This window comes from Corvus brachyrhynchos, unplaced genomic scaffold (assembly GCF_000691975.1).
Source record: "Corvus brachyrhynchos isolate BGI_N302 unplaced genomic scaffold, ASM69197v1 scaffold830, whole genome shotgun sequence".
In the NCBI taxonomy this organism is placed as follows: Eukaryota; Metazoa; Chordata; class Aves; order Passeriformes; family Corvidae; genus Corvus; species Corvus brachyrhynchos.
In genome coordinates, this window is record NW_008235721.1 from 134,151 (window position 1) to 141,188 (window position 7,038).

General features: G+C 56.1%; 1 protein-coding gene across 1 annotated transcript in view; it reads left to right on the top strand.

Annotated features, from left to right (window-relative positions):
• The window catches only part of ATF7 (activating transcription factor 7), a 33,446-nt gene that overhangs the window by 1,208 nt on the left and 25,200 nt on the right, over positions 1–7,038 (top strand). The window lies entirely within an intron of this gene.

Genomic DNA, 7,038 nt, shown 5'->3' on the forward strand with positions numbered 1-7,038 from the left:
CTGCTGATTTAATGGGATCTGCTGGAAGCTGGGGCTGCCCTGGAAGTGCAGCCCCGTGCAGAGCCCAGCAGGATTTGGGGTTGTTCCCAAATCCCTGTTCTGAAGCACTGGGACCTCAAAATGCCTTTTCTGGGGGGGAAATTGTGGCTCTGAGTCAGGTGTTGAGTAATGTGCTCACCCTGCTTTCCTGGCTGCAAAACTGGGATTGGTTTGGGAACGATAATCAATCCCAAGGCCCCTGTGTGTGTCCAGTTCTTCACTTTGTTTAATTCCTCCGTGCCTCCTGTGGGGCTTTAACTGAAATTAAAGAGAATTCTGCATCCCCAGGGAGCATCCTGTGAGGGATCCGTGCTGCTCTTTCTTTTCACAGCACAAAAATGAGTCAAAACCCTCATCTGGGAACTCCTGAGGACTTCAAACCCACATATTTAGGGTTTCCCAGCTTTCTGGTTGTTCTGGCAGGAGCCTCACCCAGATCCTTCCCTCCCCTCTTGCAGGTGAACTTCCTCCTTTTGCCTTTTTTTTTCTTTTTTTTTGGAGGCTGCTTTTTATCTGAAACTTCTTTGCCTGTGAAATTGTGCAGGCCATTTATAAAATGTATTAGCTGTGTTTGAGCACTTAATGGTGTGAGCCCTTCAATCACACGGCCCTAAAACCGGCTTCAAACAAGCAATTAAGGCAAACAACAATGTATTTAAATTTAATCTCCCACAATCTCCCACAAATGACATCTAAAGGTGGCTGCTTCCTCCTCTGGCTGTTCCAGCCTGCTGCTTATGGGTAATTCTGACAATTCTTCATGTTAATATGGAAATGCTGGAATCCTGGTAATTCCGAGCGGGATGATTCATGGGGATCCAGCCTGACCTCGCAGACGCTTTTCCCGGAACGTCCTTCAGGACAGAGCAGGGATGGGACGGGATGATCCAGCCCGGCTCGATGGGAAACTCTTCCAGGGCTGGAGAATCCGCCACAGCCCTGGCTGAGGTGGTTCTGAGGGTGGTTAATGGGTTTTGCTGGTTGGGGGAAAAGTGGGGCCTGATTTCCAGGCTGGGGATGGAGTTTCTGTTTGTTTGTAGGGCAGAGGATGCCCCCCACGGAATTCCAGGTGTTTCCTGGATCAGGTCATCCCTTAAGAACCCACAGAGCTCCCACTGGAAATCCCAGTGTCCCCCCAGTGTGGGGCTTTGTCCCCTGTGCTGCACCTGAGCCCCACCCCGAAGGTTTCAGAGCCTTGCCAAGCCCTGCTCACCCCTCAGACCCCATCCTAAGCTGATCCTGGCTGAGCTGAGCTTCCTGGGTGTTCCTTGTTTTTGAGGGGTTTTGGTGCCACCTGAGCAAACTGGGACGGGTCCCTGGGTGTCCCTTCGGCGGGGACAGCGGGACAAGGTGCCCAGTCCCTTTTTTGCTCCCTGGAATTTGGGATCAGCCTCCTCCAACGCTCGCTGGGATGGGAGGAGGAGAGGGACTGGCAGAACCAAACAGAGCTCTGTGAAACCAGCACCGATTCCCCCTTTAGTGTAAAGTATAAAATCAAATTATTTTGCTTCCCATTTAATCCTTTGCTGCAGCAGCTGCTTCCATCCCTCTATATCTGACACCAGCCCCATCTCTGAGGCCTCAAACCCTTTTTCCTCCCTTTTTTCCCTGTTTCCATGCAAGAAAAGCTGCCGAGGGCAGCGAGGAGGGGGAGAGGGCACCCAGAATAGCCGAGCAGATCTGTGTGCGTGAGCCCCGCATGGCCGGGGCTGCAGCGGGCTGTAAACATGTTTGGGGTTGCCAGGGCTGCAGGGGGGGTTATTTTGGGATTCTCCCAGCTATCACTTCCCAGCAGCCGGGCCGGGCTGGCGCAGCTGACTCGGAACGTGCCGTGGAAAAAGGCTCCGCGGCCAAGGTCGCGTGTCCGGCGCCTTCCCCGCAAGGACAGGTGGCGAAGTTCCCCTTTTGCAGCCCCCTGAGCGGAGGGAGTGGAGCTGTCCCTGCCCCTGGAAGGGCAGGAGGGAGCTGGAGCAGGCCCTGGAGCTGGAATGCCCCGGGAAGGCGCAGAGGGATGCCTGGAGCGAGGATTCCCTTGAATCCGTGTGCTGAAATCGATCCGGGCTGGCGTGTGCTGCTCATCACCCTCCGGACTGCGGCCGCTCCCGGTGCTGAGGGGCAGGGAGGGCTGGGGCTGGGAGTGTTCCCCAGGTTTGGGCACTGGGACAGCCCCACCTCGTTAATTAGGGAATTAAACCTTCAGCTGGCTCATTAGGACACCCAGAGCACAGCTCTGGAGCCAGAGGGGGCTCCAGCTGCTGCTTCAGGAGCCACAGGGAAGTTTCTCCACTGGCTCCATCTCCTCCCTTGGAAAACGGCCTCAAACCCTCTCGGGGACCCAGCAGACACCAGCCCTGAAGGCTTTGGGATGCTCCAGGCTCTCCAAAGCACCCTTGTGGAGGAATATCCTCCATGATGAAACTGCGTGGCTGCTCCTGCTGCCCAAAGTACCGGCAGGACCGGAATATTGGGTATATTTAACAGGGAGCACCGCTTGCCCGGCCCTCCCCTCCCTCCCTGCGCAGCATTTCCCTTTTACAGGGCACACAAATCATCCCTCCGGCCCTCATTCCAGAGCTCCAGTTATCCAGGCCATTTCCTCAGACAATCGTTTGCTGTTTAAAGCCCCTTCATTTACCAGTTCATCCCCCCGGACCCTCGCACGGAGGTGACGCCTTGAGCAGCATCCAGGAAACGCCGAGCCCAGAACTTTGCACCGGGCCAGAAAATGATTTTTTTTTTTCCCCTTCTCGCAGGTTTATTGTATCCTCTTATCTTGTCATATAATAGAAATAATGTTTATGGCGTCCAGGCCTCAGCATCACTTGGCATTTAACCAACCTCAGAAGCAGTTTATTGCTGTGTGTACGCTGCTGCCACGACCATTATCCCTTAAATCTCCATTGCCCAGTAATGGATGAGGCCCCAAACGCTCCTGCCATTGGCTGAGCTGGGGTTTGGGGCTTGTATAATCCAAACCAATATGGATTATTCCCTGTGTAGGGCATGGGGGGGGGGAAGCATGGCCTTTCCCCTTCCCAAGCAGCGGGGAGTTCACCCTGTCACCACTCCAGCTGTGGGGCAGCACCGTGTCCCCATGGCCTTGGCTGCTCCGGGGTTTCCAGCCTGGGATTTCCAGTTTGGGATTCCCAGCTGTGGCTCCTGAGCTGTGCCTGTACCTGGTCCAGCTTCGTCCCACTGCCAGCAAGGGCCCAGTTCCCGCAGTGCCAGGGACAATCCTGGCCCTGGGAGCCGATCAGAGCACCCATGAGGGAGGACACCACGGTGCTCTTGGCTCCGGGACCCCCAGGTGACCCGGACCCCACTCCACCTTGGGCCGGGTGCTCCGTGTCCCCAGGGACCCAAGCCCAGTGCCCATCCCACCTGCAGCCCTGGGAGGTGCCCCAGGCAGTGCCAAACCTCCCCCCACAAGCCCCAAAGTCCCTCCCGAGCCGCGCTGCTGCCCCTCCCTGTGCCAGCCCAATGTTAACTCAAAAACAGTGGAATTTAACGGTGGAGCAGTGATAAAATCCTCCTTTTTTCTGTGCTGGGCCACAGCTCCCCCTCGGCCGCGCTTGGCACGCGGGGACGCGTCGCAGCCGCGTCCCTACAGCACCCAGGTGGGTCTGGAGGCTGATCCATAAACCTCCCGCTCCGTTGTTGAAACCCAGGGAAAACCTGGAGCTCTGTGCTCAGGAATTCCTCGCTGCCCACCCCCGGCTCCTTCCCAGCTGCAGCTTTTTATTGGGAGCTGATGGAAAACCCTGCCAAGGACCATCTCGTGTCCAGGTCTCCCGTGATTTCCCAGGAATGCAGGTTTCAGAGTTAATTATTGATGGCAGCCCAAGGCCCAGGCAGCTGCAGGACCTGCACCGAGTGGCAGATGCTGCACGAAGCTCCCGGCCTTGCAGGGCCGGAATGGCTCCGCGCGGGAGCGGGGCTGGCTCTAGGAACTCTTCAGTTGTTGGCAGGAAAAGGAGGGAATTAATTTGAGCCGTAACTCCTGGACTGTCAGCAGAGCCCAATGATCTCTCCCACCTCTCGCCCAAGGTATTTTTGGAGGTGGGGAGGGGGAAGGCTAATTTTGAATAATAATAAGCTTGAGAAGGCATCTGAAACCAGTAAACGTTTATTTTTTACACTCCTATAACTTAAAAACGGCCAAACCAATTTAAACCAAATTGGATAATAAAAAATATTGCTCCTAGGCTGAGCCCCTGTTTGCCAAGTTCCAGCCTAGAATGAATTTTTATGGCCAAATTATAAACCCCCTAGAAATGAAGGTTTAAAATGGAAATGTTGACAGACCTTTAACTACAAAAGCACCGTAATAGAACTTCTTTTTTTCTAAAATGGTTGGTTTAAAATATAATTAAGACTTAAATATTATTTAATAGCAGCATTTCCTGTAAGTTAAAATCTTTATCATTCCTCTGGCTGGGGTTCCTTGGCAGTTCTTGGAACGCCGGCGCTGCTCTGCAGTGGGAGCACGTGTGGGCCACAGACCCTCGTCTGTCACGCGGAGACGGGGCCGGACAGCTTTCCAAATTCCGACCAGGAGCCCGGGTGCCAGAGAAGCCGCTGGCTTCCCGCGGATCCTGCGGCTCTGGAAGGCACCAGACCCGGATTTCAGCGCCCGTTCCCTGCAGGAAAAGGGGTCTGGTCCCCCCGGGCTGACCCAGCGGCGATGAGGAGCCGTGGGATCGCTGCCCTGGTGTTCCCAGCACTGCCCCAGCCTTCAGGGCTCTTGGGAAACCGGGATGAGCCGGGAACGAGCTGGGATGAGCCGGGAAGCTCCGCGCCGCAGTGTCCTTGCAGGAAAGGCTTTTCTGCTGCAGAGCCCTCGCTGGGCTTCTCCCTGCTCCCTTCCCGAAGGATGCGAGGCTCCGTCCTGACCCTGTGCTGGCCTCCGGGCAGGGCAGGGTGGCCCTGGCCTCAGGGTGTCACTGCCCTCAGGCTGGCTCTGCCCTCAGGGTGGCTCAGGATCGAGGGAAGGGGCCGGGCCCTTTCCTGCTGTGCCAGGGGGACGTGCAGACTCGGCAGCCGTAAATAATCTGGGGAGAGGGGCCGGGAGCCAGCACGGGGCTCCAGAGGAGCAGCCAGGGATGTGAGCGTGGGTCTGTGTGCGTGGGGTGCTCCTGGGCACTTCCCGAGGGCAGCAGGAGGAGCATTCCCTGCCCTGGCTGCAGGAGAGCATCCCAGGCGAGCATCCCAACCCTGCACTCATGGCTGTTACTCAGGGCTTTACTCAGGGCTTACTATTCATCCTTGTGCCCCTCGAGCCGGGTTTGGAGCTCCTCAGACCCCGCCAGGTTTCGAATGATTTAAATTTCTGATTTATTTGGGGTTTGTATTTTTCTGCTGAGCCTCGCTGTTCCCAGTTAATGGGATGGTCTCCACTTTCCGCAGCAGCAGGGAATGAGGAGAGAGGGTTTCTCTTTTATTTTGGGAACATGATCAGGGCTGCAAAAATCCCTGCAGAAGGAGCTCGGATGTGCCCTCACAGGGGGTGGCTCCTTGTTTGGCTTTAAGGGACTTCGACACCCACGGAGTCTCTGCTGTGAGCGGAGTGAGCTGGGCCCAGCCCTCACCTGGAGCTCTGTCCCAGAAATGCAAATTGTGCTGCCAGGAGCTGAGCCAGGCTTGGGCACTTCTGGTGCTCGTGGGCTCGGGGGGGGGGAGCAGAAAACTGCTCTGAACCAAAGCTGGAACCTGAGCATGGCTCGGAGCTGGGCCTGGGCTGGTTTCTGCCAGGGACTGCAGAACCTGCGTGTTATTCCCCCCTAAAACCCATGGAAATGGGGCTCTGGGGGAGGGAGGGAGGGGTCTTAAAGTGCAACCAAAGCTGCCACCAAAGCTGCCAAATCCTCAGGGTTGGAGCTTTTCCTCCCTCCTCTGAGCTGGGGGTGTTTTCCTGGCAAGTACAATATTTCCCGATGTTAAACGCGGTATTTTGAAGTCAAGGCTGTTTGGTTTTGAAGCCCCGCTCGCTCCCTGCCCGCTGCTCTGAGACAATTGTAAATCCTTTTTATTTTACTGCGAGAACAAATCACTTATTCCTCGGAGCAGCAGCTCTGACAAAGACCTCGTTATCAGCATCATGGATATCCCAGAATCAGCATCGCAGCAGGGATAAGGCTGGGAAGGAAAAGGATTTATCCAGCCCTCAAAAGGTGCCTGAATTTGCAGGATTTTCTGTAAAGTTCTTGTGTAAAACCCAGCCAAGCTGTCACTTAAGGATTAAAAAAACCCAAGCTGGAGGTGGGGGAATGTGTCTGGGATTTTATCCCCTTCCCCGGTGGTGTCGAGGGGTTCTGTGAGATGGAGAAGGACTCGAAGGTTTCCCTTTGGACCCCGCCCTGTGCCCTGGTTTTATTTCAACACCCAAATAATCGGGGGTTTAAATCCTGAGCTGCTTCCCTGCTCGGTCCCAGCCCAGCCTGGGCTCGGCACGGCTCCGGCAGCTGAAATCCTCCCTTTTTCTCCAAAGGGTGCTTGGTTGGCTGGCGGAGGCCGCTCCGCCCCTCTGCGGCAGCCGCGGGATCCATGCGGCTCTCCCGGCGCTGGCAGCGGGAATACTGGGAACACTGGGAATGCTGGAGCACGGGCAAACAGGACGCAGCGTGTCCTGAGCACCCGGAGCCCGGAAATGTTGGGAGCAGGGTGGAAAACCACCTTTAATTCCTGTGTTTCTAGAGAAAGATGTGGGATTCCTACTAAGGCGATTTTTTTACACTTCGGGGCGTTCTGGGCTCACATTTTCGCCCTCAGTTTCTCGCTGCTCTGTGTGAGAACCTTCCTCAGGGTCGGGATTCGGGTCGGGCTGTTGAGGGTCGATACAGGGGGCATGGAAGCACCGGGAGCAGCGGGGTGGATGCTCCGGGCTGGCGATGCTCCTCCACAAAGGGCTGGGCATGGAGGCGTCAGCAGAGGGAAAAAAGCGCCTTTGGGGCTTTTTCTTAAAGAGCAGCCCCGGCGCGTCCCGAAGGCGGCGAGCGGGGT